This window comes from Stegostoma tigrinum, chromosome 13 (genome assembly GCF_030684315.1).
Source record: "Stegostoma tigrinum isolate sSteTig4 chromosome 13, sSteTig4.hap1, whole genome shotgun sequence".
NCBI lineage: Eukaryota > Metazoa > Chordata > Chondrichthyes > Orectolobiformes > Stegostomatidae > Stegostoma > Stegostoma tigrinum.
The window spans coordinates 14,411,952-14,424,382 of record NC_081366.1 but is presented as its reverse complement, the minus strand read 5'-3'; the positions used below and the strand labels follow the sequence as shown (position 1 = coordinate 14,424,382).

At 41.6% G+C, this 12,431-nt stretch overlaps 1 protein-coding gene across 7 annotated transcripts in view; it reads right to left on the bottom strand.

The window, feature by feature from the left end:
- The window catches only part of LOC125458205 (prolyl 4-hydroxylase subunit alpha-2-like), a 90,311-nt gene extending 78,227 nt beyond the window's left edge, over positions 1-12,084 (bottom strand). For 2 of the 7 annotated variants that reach the window (XM_048543235.2, XM_048543236.2), the window contains exon 1: positions 11,939-12,080. The gene's annotated coding sequence lies outside the window, so the exon portion shown is untranslated. Of the gene's footprint in view, positions 1-11,938 lie in introns of all 7 variants that reach the window. The other 5 variants (XR_007248793.2, XM_048543237.2, XM_048543233.2 and 2 more) reach the window with 5 other exon arrangements.
- Between the last annotated feature and the right edge of the window lie 347 nt (positions 12,085-12,431).

Below are 12,431 nucleotides of genomic sequence, written 5' to 3'. Positions count from 1 at the left end.
TAGAATATTACAGGCTCAAGCAGGCCCCATTTCATCTTGTTCTGAGGTAGAGAAGAATGGAGCTGTACACATCATGGATCACCAAGTCACCACACAGCAATGCAATGAGACACACCATGTCAATAAAACAGTGAATCATCCAATTCCTCAAGCATTCATTTCATGTCACTGAACATCTTATGCATTTTTCTTGGGTTAAAAAGCAATTGTGCAATAAAGCTTGATTTTTTTTTCTCGTCAGATTATTTCCCTTTTTCGAGTGGCCTACTTTTGCGCCAAAGCAAAGATATGGATTCTAATTGGCTGACTGGCAAATTCTAATGATTCCACTGTCATCTGTCCAGTCATTGATGACATGTTATTGAAGGGCACATTAACTACAAAGGACAGCAGCAGAGACCCTTTACCAGCACAGTAAACATTTGTTGATTTCACCCAAGGGTGAGAAACCTGATGATCTTTTAATTTCACAACCAGAAAGAAACCATTAAATCTGGAGGTTTTAAAGAACTCAAAAAAGTCAACTTTGCTTCGAAACGACTGGAAGTGTTTACAGACACGAATTGACAGGTGAAGCAAGTGAGCAAAACATTGGCAGACAGAGTATAATGTAGGAAAACATTACGATGTTAATTTTGGAAGGCAGAACAAAACAACAGAATATTACTTAAATTGAGAAAAAAACTGCAGAAAGTTGCAACACAAAGGGACTGGGGGTACTTATACACAAAACATAGAAAGATAGAACACCGTTTCAGCAGTAATCAGGAAGGCTAGGGTAGTTTTCGGGGCCTTTACCCCAAGGTGGAAATGACAAATACTAGGAGACAGGTTTAAAGTGATGGGGGAAAAAAATTAAAGTAGTTTATTTTTCCCAAAGATTATCAAGCCTTGCCATAGTTATCATATAGTTCCTTGGTTCAGCGCATTGTGTATACTGGGTGAATGGCATAATGTAATGGAAGGCATACTGTAGTAACTCGGGAGATAGAAGAAGGCATGGAAGATGCACAGAGCTTGGAACATATAAGACGGCACAGATCAAACCATAATTCTCAAACAGGATTCCTGAATCCACGTCAAGGGGCACATCTTCTCTGAAGGATAGTAAACCATGAGCTTGAGAAGCTGACTAGACTTTTCACAAATGCTGAGGGTGCACAATATGCCAACTCCACGATGGAACTGGTAGGGTTATGATTGCAAAGTGTGGCACCTGTATATCAACCACAAATTGTTGGTATATGATGTCCTTGAACTGGATCCTCCATGCCATATTTAAGTGAATACTGATTCAGCCCAACTCCATAAAAATCAGTGCCCAAATCTATTGCCTAGGCATTGAACTCAGTCTCTTAAAGTAGAAACAAGAGTTCAACCAACTGAGTCACATGAGATACTGGCCTTAAAGACTTTCCAAATCAAGTCTTAATTCAAAAATATTTTCTTTATTCAATAAAATAGGTATAAACCAATTACATCATAATATGGGTCAAAATCCTGGAATTCCCTCCCTAAGGATCTACCTCTCCAGCGCACAGACTGCAGCAGTTCAGGAAGACAGTTCACCATCGCTTTCTCAAGGGCAACTATGGACAGGCAATAAATACTAGCCCAGCCAGCAACTCCCACATTCTGTGAATAAAAAAATGTGCAATTTATGCCTCAAGGTCCTAAAATTAGAATCCTTTTTTAATATCCAAACTTTATATTCCCATTCATTAAGAATTTAAAGTTCAGATGTTTTTCTTTAAGTAGCAAAGCAAACACTTTATACTTTGGGCAACATTTCAATTAGGAGATCCAAGTTGTGGTGGTTGGATAAACAAGCAATGTCAATTGGACAGTTGAATCTACCTCATTATGTGAGTAGCTAAAGTCAACCTTAATTTATGCAACCGATACATAGGCAATTTCTCATTCAAATTAGCTCTCAAAGTGACGGACTGACACAGAAATAACCCAGACTCCTTAATTACCATATCATCAAAGAGTAGCTACAACATCTGAGGAATTCAGCTGTTAGTCCACAGAAAACAGCAAGTAGTACCAAGCCCAAAGAATTCACTCCACCAGTGCTTTGTAAATGTGGGATAGATCATTGTACAGTATCAGACTTTAATGCAGGATTATACCTCAAAGCATGGAACAAAGTTCCTTTAAATAGCCTCTCCTCCACTCAGTAAACAAGTCCTCTCAGCATTAAAAATAGTAATCTGTTTCTCCAACCACGCTGGTTCATTTTGCTTGGCTTATTTTGTGAAGCTTTTGCAAAATGAAGACTTGTATAATTTAGTCCATCCAGTTCAGACAAGCTACCGCATTCTTTTACATCAGAAATATCCAGCATTCCAAAACCAACAGGCCACTCATGAACAAAGTACACAGTCACACCCACTGCAGTAGGATTTACTAAGGTCATCTACGTGTGAATAGATCAAAGTGCACTGCTTGCTGTGCCTGCTGTAACTTGAATGGGTATACTGAGACAATGCCATTAGCTACATCCAACAATATAATTACTACAGAAAAAGGCAAGGCTGCATCCTAAATGAGGATTCAAGTTCCATGTTATTGTGTATATTATTTTCAATTGCCTCTAATATGTAGAACACCACTTCATAAATATATTTTTAATGCTATATCTTATTGCACTGGCCATCAATCTCTAGCAGCTGAGAGATAATGGGAACTGCAGATGCTGGAGATTCCAAGATAATAAAATGTGAGGCTGGATGAACACAGCAGGCCAAGCAGCATCTCAGGAGCACAAAAGCTGACGTTTCGGGCCTAGACCCTTCATCAGAAGGGTCTAGGCCCGAAACGTCAGCTTTTGTGCTCCTGAGATGCTGCTTGGCCTGCTGTGTTCATCCAGCCTCACATTTTATTATCTTGGAATCTCTAGCAGCTGGTGTTTGGAATAATTTGTTGCTAACAATTGTGTTTTTGCAGTAATTTTAACCAACCTGTTCAGACATGTTATAACACATATCCAGGGCAGGTGGGACTTGAAACAGGTCCTCCTAACTCAGAGGGAGGGACAATGTCACTGCACCACAAAAACCCTCTCTACTTAATTCTTCTTCTGGCGAGTTTAAGGACTTGCAAGAGGATAGCCCCCAAGACGCTTAACAAGAAAAGGTACTTGTTTTAAATAAAGGATATAGTTTATCAAATGACTGAATAGACACAATTAACATTTACTAGTTAGGTACAATTGCAACATAGATATAATTATAGACATGAGTCATCTATATTGGGACCTCATTCAAGACAAAATAATTGACACAATACTTGTGGGATATCATCAGTTTAGGTGGGGCTAATGTGACTTTAACCTCAACTCTTTCAGAACCATTACCCTATACAACTGAGCTGGTTTTATTTTCAGTGCAAAAGGTGCCTATTTCTGTAAAGGGGCCTTTGTTGTACTTCAGCAGGGAGTCAGGCTTATTGCTTTTGATCAAAACATTAAAAAATCAATGTAATCTTTATGTAGTAAGTCTGTTGTCAGTTAGCACCTTTACACAGGAAACAAAATATCAGGATGCTTCACAGAAGCATAAACATCTTAAAATGGTTATTAAGTCAACAGGTATTATTTGAACTGAATTATTGAGGATTGGCATCAGAATACTTCAGACTTTGACACTCCCTGGTATTGCCATCCAAACATATAAATATGACTGGATTCTAACCCCTGGATAACAGAGCTTTCTTAAAAAGATACTGCAAAACCAGTGAATACTCAGCTATAAAGCTCTTGGAATGAATTTGTTCTTCCTTCCTGTTGTTCACGGTTCATAAAAAGACAAACAGCAATTAAATCCAAACTTGAACAAATGAATTAACCATGAGGGGAAATACGTTCCACACCTCAGTTACTGCTGAATCTTAGTCCAGTTGGTTTCCAATTGGAAAATTTTCAAGAAGTTCATTTTTGTTAATGTGACCCGTCAACTTTTTAAAATTGTGATGGAGGATGTGATATAAACTTAATTCTTTCATGGGGTGTGGGCATCACTGGCCCATCCCTATTTGCCCTTCAACTGAGCGGCTTAACAGGGCATTTTAGAAAACAGTTAAGAGGCAGCACATTGCTGTGTGCTCGAGTCACATACAGTCAGATCAACTAAAGATAACAAATTTTCTTCCCTAAAGAACATTAATGAACCCGCTGGACTTTTCCAACAATGGATGATAGTTATCACACTCGCCATTTTAGACACAGATTCATTTACAGATTTTATTGACTGAATTTAAAATTCTACCAGCAGCTGAGGTGGAGTTTGAACACGTGCAGTCAAAGATATAGTGGTCCAATGACATTACTACCAATGTCACCATCTTTCCCCAGTTTAAAAACACAAGCACTAGGATTGACCTTGACCTTCTGAGCAGTTAGTATAACTTTGACAGAAACCTTGGTTCGTTATCAATGAAATTTGGAGCTTCTGGTGATGAATGAAAAGAGCCATTCTGAGCAGCCTGCTTCCACTAAGGAAATTTCTGGCAGAAAGTTGCAGTTGGTACATAAACAGACTTAGTCCAGTTATCCCACACAGGAGATTGCCAGAAGCTGCTAGTTTCTATGGGCCATGAATACCTGATTGTTACTACAGAATGCCAGGAAGAATTCAAGAGGAATATCTTTATCTTGAGGGTTGATAAAATGTGGAACTTAATTTATCTTATCCCATGAATTGTGGACTTAACTGGTAAGGCCAGCAATTTTTTGCCCATCTTTAATTGTCCCAGGCCATTTCAGAGACCATTTCAGTTAAGGGTCATAGAGTTATACAGCATAGAAACAGATCCTTCAATCCAACTGGTCTGTGCCAATCAGATATCCCAAACTGATCTAGTCCCATTTGCCAGCATTTGACCCCATATCCCTTTAAACCTTTCTGATTCATGTACCCATCCAGAGGACGAGAAACAGAGGGCAATCCTTTCAGTTTTGCAAGCACTAGTTTATTGGTTACAGTCTGTATCTTGCCTGTTGTGAACAGATGAAGGAACATGCTGTTTAATTTAAACACAGATAATACTGGAAAAACTCAGCAGGTCTGGCAGATGCTTTAGAGGGAAGGATTCAGTAAAAGTTCCCTATGTTTATTTTCAAGTTCCCTTGCAAGAAACTCCAATATTTAATTTGCATTCCTAATCACCTACCCTACCTCTACACTAGCTCTTCATGATTCATGGACCATGATGCCCAGATAACTCTGTAGCAGAGTTCTGCTAGTTCCAGTTAAATAATGTACTAAGTTTTTATTCTTCAAGCCAGAGTGGCAAAAATTGACATTTTTCCACATTGTACTCCATCTTTCAAATTTTTGTGCACTTACTTCATGCTTTTAAAACATGTGGAGATGATTTGTTTCTTCCTGCCAATTTTCTTTGCAATCTATCTTAACCTCATCAGCAAATTTTCAACCAGACATTTGATCCCTTCATCTATGTCACTATAAATAGTTGAGGCCCCAGCACTGATCACAGTGGTACTCCATTGTCGATAGCTTGCTAACCCAAAACAGATAATTTATCTCTATCCTCTGCTTCTTGTTAGTTAATCAACAAAGCTGATAGGTTGTCTCTTACATTATGAGTTCTTGCGTAGATACCTTTAGCATGACATCTTATCAAAAGCCTTTTGAACATTCAAGCACACTATACCTATAGGCTCTTCTTTATCAACCTCAACTGTAATTTCGTCAGAACATGCTAAATTGGTTAAACTTAGTTTCCCTTTCAGTAAACTATGTTGAGACTGCCTCATCCCAATATGGTTTGCTAAGTATCCTGCTATAACAGCCTTAATAATAGATTTCAGCAATTTCACTGAGAGGTGTACACTATAGTTGGATTCTTACAGCAATTGACAATACCGAATACGGACAGCTTTTTATTCCAGGTGTTTATTGAATTTGATTTGCCATGTTGAGAGTTGAATCCCTGACCCTAGATCATTAACCAAGGATTCTGAATTACTACTCCAGTGCTATAACCAGTGGGTACTGCCTGCTCTAATTGTTGGACAATGTCAAAAATCAGTCAACAGCAAGTTATAATCCAACTGGTTTATTTAAAAACACAAGCTTTTGGAGCACAATCTCTTTGTCAAGTGAAGGCAAGTTGTGGGCTAAAATGGGAGAAAAACTGTTCCATAAATCAAGGATTGCTGATGAATGACAGCAGTATTTAAAAATCAAGAAACCTGACACCGACTGTAAGCAGTGTTTACACAGCTACTTGTTCAAGAAGTGGCTGAAGTGTTCTTGCACAGTGACCTGGAGCTGAGGGATATGTGCAAATGGAGGCTCAGCTGGCAACAAGTAGCTGATTGGTCCATGGACAAGTGAGCAGTTACTGATGACAAAGGTCTTCTGTCTGCTAACAACTATGTGATTCAATATCTATGTGCCTTCAAATCTACAACAACTCAGTCTTTGTTCTCTGCAGAAGAATACTTAAGCCTGAAGAAAAACAATTTATTTTTCCTTTAGTTGTTGCTGTAAGCTGTGACTTTTAACAATTAAGTCAGAGACCTTTAATAAGTGTGAACCAGCCACCTTGTATCTTTTACAAACCAGTGAAAGCATCTGGTGAAAAAAGATTGAGAAGTAACATGCTAATCAGTATAAGAAACAGCAGAGCCTGTGAACAGAGATTACTGAATTATTACCCAATTTTCCCTCCATCCATAATTGCCATGTTTTTTCCCTGTATGTCTGTTTGTGTATATATGTGTATAAGGGGAGGTTTACAAGGGGATCAGAGTTTCAATTATTTGATGATGTGGAGGTGTTGACGCTGGACTGGGGTGGAAAAATAAATCACACAACACCAGGTTATAGTCCAACAGGTTTAATTGAAAACACAATCTTTCAGAGTCTTATTCCTTCTTCAGGTGTTAGTGAGAGAGGTGATATCAGACGCAGAATTTATAAGTAAAACATCAAAGGGTCACACCACTGACGGGATGTACTAAACGAACCCAAGATACTGTTAAACCTTTAATCAATTACAAGGTTTCAATTGATTAATATGTATATATAAATCCCCAAATTCCTTTGAAGTCACTGTCCTGAGAGAGTTAAAGGTTTTATCAATGTAAAGAAGAGGTGAGATTTTAGGTCAGACAATGCATGTTAGGTGTGAGGCCTTCTTTAGAATCTGTTTATGTTTTGGTTTGGAGTCAGACTGGTTTATTTCTACAGTAGGAACTTATAAAACGCCACATTGACTGACTGTCTATAAATTGTGAGCATTTTGAACAAAATAGGATGTATCTGCAAATTCAAATTCACTTCATAGATTCGTGTGTGTGTGTGTGTGTGTGTGTGTGTCGGGGTCAACTGTACTGCAACATGAACCCAAAATCCTGGTTGATGCCGTCCTCATGGGGACCGAACTTGGCTATCAGCCTCTGCTCGGCAACTCTGTGTTTTTGTGTATCCTGAACTCCACCTTGAAAGACATTTACCTGAAGATCCAAGGCCAAATGTCATTGACCGCTGAAGTGTTCCCTGACTGGGAAGGAACAGTCCTGTCTGGCGATTGCTGTGCGGTGTCCATTCATTCGCTGTCATAGTTTCTGCATGGTTTCACCAATATACTGTGCCTCGGGTCATCCTCGCCTGCAGCATATGAGATCAGGCAACGTTGGCCGAGTCGCTTGAGTATCTGCCGTGCACGTGGTGGGTGGTGTTCCCATGTGCAATGGTAGTATACATGCCAATGCTCTGATGTCTTACAGGGGTTACCATGACAGGATTGTGTGGTGTTGTGGTCAATGTTGTCTTGAAGGCTGGGTAGTTTGCTGAGAACAATGGTCTGTTTAAGGTTTGGTGGTTGTTTGAAGGCGAGAAGTGGAGGCGTGGGAAAGATCTTGGTGAGGTGTTTATTCTCATTGATGATGTGTTGAAGGCTGAGAAGAATAGTACAGTTTCTTGGCTCCCAGGGAGTACTGGACGACCAACGGTACCCTATCAGACATATTCTGAGTCTGTTTTCTGTGGAAGTCATTATGGTTTTTCACAGTGGCACATTGGAACTGTCGATCAATGAGTTGAGCATCATATCCTGCTCTTATGGGGGCGTCCTTCAACACCTTCAGGTGATTGTCTCGTTTCTCCTCATCCGAACAGAGCCTGTGTGTCCGGAGGGAGTGGCTGTTTTAATATGTTTAGGGTGGAAGGTACAGAAATGCAGTGTTGTGAGATTATCTGTGGGTTTGCATCAGAGTGAAGTACAGAGATGCCCAATGTGGGAGTATGTGGGATAATAGTGCGTAGAGTACTCTGGAGTACTGGATCAAAAGCCTTGACCGGTTTGTTCAATTGACAGGTGTGTTCTTTGGTCAGATTGGCAGCTAGTTGCCTGTAGTATTCCTGGTTGTTCAGCTGTCAGTACAATTTCTTGCAGTTCCGTTCTATTCTGTATGATGATGGCTCCTCCTTTGTCTACTGGTTTGATGACAATGTTGTAATTGGTCTTACCAGCATGAACGGTGTGGAGTTGTGCCTAGGTAATGTTTCGCACTGCATTGTGAGTGCAGCTGATGAATTTGACGTTTATGCATCCTCTGATGGCTTGACTGTACCAGTCAAACCCTGGAGAGCAGCCCTCCAGATGGGTCCAATTCGATTCCTTCTTTGCCGTTCCCCCCATGAATCTCTCTGTCGACTGATCCATTTCGTTGGTTGTTTTGTCGAGCTCACTACTGGCATCTTGAAAGAATTCCCAGAGTCTCATTCATCTGATGAATTCCTCTGTGTCTGCCGTGGGACCAATAGGGTCCAATATGGTGATGAGGCAGAAATTGAGTCCTCGGCAATTAGTTGAGTGATATGCCAACAGTTCATAATTGTTTGTTGTAATTAGAGTCTATTTACTTGTAATACATAGTCAAGTATAGGGATATGGTCCATGCTTTCTATCAACCTCAATCTGAAAACCAGGTAAATGGAAGAATTGCTTCATTTGCTTCACATCTTAAATCTGTGCCCTGTGTTCTCGATCACTGCACCCATTGGAATGGTATTTCCCCTTCCTACTCTGTCCAGACCCCTCATGATTTTGGGTGCCTCTAACAAATCACTTCTCGACCTTCTCTTCTCCAAGAAGAACAGTTCTAGCTTCTCCAATCCAGCAATGAAAGTGAAGCTCCTCAACCCCAGAATTATTATTGTAAATGTTTTCTAGGCTCTTGCAAATGCCCTCACATCCTTCCTAAGGTGTGGCACCCAGAATTGGACTGTAGTTAATACTTCAACAACACTCCAATTGAGGCCAAACCAGGGTTTCATACAGATTTAACATAATTTTCTCAGTCTGCACACTCTGCGCATATCTATAAAGCCCAAGATAACTTTGTTAACTATGTTCCTGTCACCTTCAATTCACCTATTCATACACATCCTCTACTCCTGTGCTCCCTTTAAAACTGCACTATAAAAATATACTCCTATGTTCTGAGGAAGGGTCACTTGATGTGAAACGTTAACTCTCATTTCTCTCCATAGATACCGCCACACCTGCTGAGCTTGTCCACCTATTTCTACATTTCTCCACTTTTTGGTTTATATTGTGTTTCTGCATTTCTCTGACTAAAATGAACCAGTCCAACTTCTTTCTCTCATTTCTTCCTTTAAATACTGTCTGCCTGGCAACAGCAAAAACCCGTCTTAAAATTCTCCCTGATTTGGGAGAAGATTATTAAATATGTTACAGAGGGTCGTGGCATATTCCAGAATGGGGAGATGAAACAACTCAGAAGAGAAAGAGGCCAGAACACAAACCAAGACATGGATCAAAACAAAAACCATTCTCACAGTCAGGTCCCCTTCCTTCACACTCACCAACCCATCTGCAGGAATCTGTGTGCAAACACTTGGACTTCCATTAATGCAAGCAGTTCTATAACTTTTGCTGATTTAGGCTGTATACAAAAAAGACAGCAGCTTCTAAGGAGAATAGGGGGATGCGGGGATAGGGCAGGTAGTTCAATATGCATTGTCCTTTTGGAGAGAGCACAGACCCAAGTGACCGAACGGCCTCTCTCTGAGCTGCATGATCTTACTTTTCTGATTCCCTGCATGTGATACAATTCAGTGATAATGGGAACTGCAGATGCTGGAGAATCCAAGATAACAAAGTGTGAAGCTGGATGAACACAGCAGGCCAAGCAGCATCTCAGGAGCACAAAAGCTGATGAACAGGTTAGGCAGGCGGGGACGAGCTGGGCTGGTTTTGATGCAGTGGGGGAAGGGTTGCGGAGAGACCCACCCCACCCTTGTCTGCCTTCCGGAGAGACCACTCTCTCCATGACTCCCTTGTCTGCTCCACACTCCCCTCCAACCCCACCACACCCAGCACCTTCCCCTGCAACTGCAGGAAGTGCTACACCTGCCCCCACACCTCCTCCCTCACCCCCATCCCAGGCCCCAAGAAGACTTTCCACATCAAGCAGATGTTCACCTGCACATCCACCAATGTGGTATACTGCATCCGCTGTACCCGTGGTGGCTTCCTCTACATTGGGGTAACCAAGCGGAGGCTTGGGGTCCGCTTTGCAGATCACCTCTGCTCAGTTCGCAGTAAACAACTGCACCTCCCAGTCGCAAACCATTTCAACTCCCCCTCCCATTCCTTAGACAACATGTCCATCATGGGCCTCCTGCAGTGCCACAATGATGCCAGCCGAAGGTTGCAGGAACAGCAACTCATATTCCCCTTGGGAACCCTGCAGCCCAATGGTATCAATGTGGATTTCACCAGCTTCAAAATCTCCCCTAACCCCAATGCATCCCAAAACAATCCCAGTTCGTCCCGCCTGCCTAACCTGTTCTTCCTCTCACCTATCCCCTCCCCCCACCTAAAGCCGCACCTCCAGTTCCTACTTACTAATCTCATCCCACCCCCTTGACCTGTTCATCCTCCCCACCCATACTCTCCTCTCCACCTTTCTTCTCTTCTATCCATCTCCAGTCCGCCTCCCCCTCTCTCCCTATTTATTCCAGAACCCCCTCCCCATCCCCCTCTCTGATGAAGGGTCTACGCCCGAAACGTCAGCATTTGTGCTCCTGAGAAGCTGCTTGGCCTGCTGTGTTCATCCAGCTCCACACTTTGTTATGTGATACAATTCACACGGCTAGGGGGGGAAGCAAGCAGCACTGTTATCTTAGTAAGAGTTGTTTTCATTCACAGCTAAATAAAAACAGCTTGAACAAGTGTTGGAATGAAACCAAATCTGTTTCTATGCGCACCCCATTGTGGACTGAAAGTAAACTGTCTGTGTTAGCAAAGAAGACAATCGCGAAAGTAGTAACAAGATCTGAAACACGACCAAACTGATATACGAAACAGTTACACTTTGTTTATAAAGGACTCAAGATGGGTTACCTAATGTTTTGTACACTAAACACTTTTTTAAAAAAGTACTCATTACTGCACTCAGTGGGAGGAACAATTAAACTTGTCATTCCAGCGCCAGGAGTGTTGATAAAGTTATTATTTTGTGACTGAACATGGCAGAGTGATGTTGTGGGATAAATAGGAAGCCCCGGCATCCTCTTAACAAAACAGGGCTTGCCTAAGAGTGGCGGGCACTCTTGTATTAAGTTCAAACAACTCCTCCAGCAACTGTGAACAGTGTTTGTGGACGAACGGGACTAAGGTTTCTAGAAGCTACAGATCTCCTGAAATCACGCTGAACATGAAACAGGGGCCAGGGAACGAGAGAGAGAGAGAGAGGAGATGGCTGAGCTGTTAGCTAGATCCATTCGCCGCGATCGCTGTGTCTGCCTGATTTCTGATCGCTGCAAAGATATCAGGCTGATTCCTCAATCATTAGCTCTCGCTCTCTCTCCCCTTCCCTCTCCACTTGACACCCAGACATCTCAGTCACCCTTAATCCCAGTGGGTCTCTTACCTTCAACAGGGTGGTGTATTTAGCGTGTGGATCCGCACCAGTTCCCTTGTTTCCCTCTCTCGCTCGCTCTCCCTTTGCTTTCCTGCTCCTGATTTCCAGATCTGAAATCTCTCTCTCTGCTGCCACGTAGTGATCGAACCCGAATGCCTTACCTCTCCTACAAACACCGCCTCTCAATTCAGCTAGAAATTTCGAGAGCAATCCACTTTCCAACCAGTCTGAAACAACCACGGGGTTTCGACATAAATACAACCAGGTTAGAGTTTCGACCTGGTAGTTTTCAGGACTAAATGTGAACTTTCCAATTTTTTTGCATTTGCAACATGGTTAATAGAAGACTGCCCTGCAAACAGATTGAACACAAATATATTTAACTACCCTTGGAATTAAATAAAGGGAGAATTTGTTGGGCTGTCAGTGGTCTCAGATTGGGCATGTTTCCATTCAATTTGCCTTAACCTGTTTAGAATTCAGAAAGAAAGATCAGAGTTGT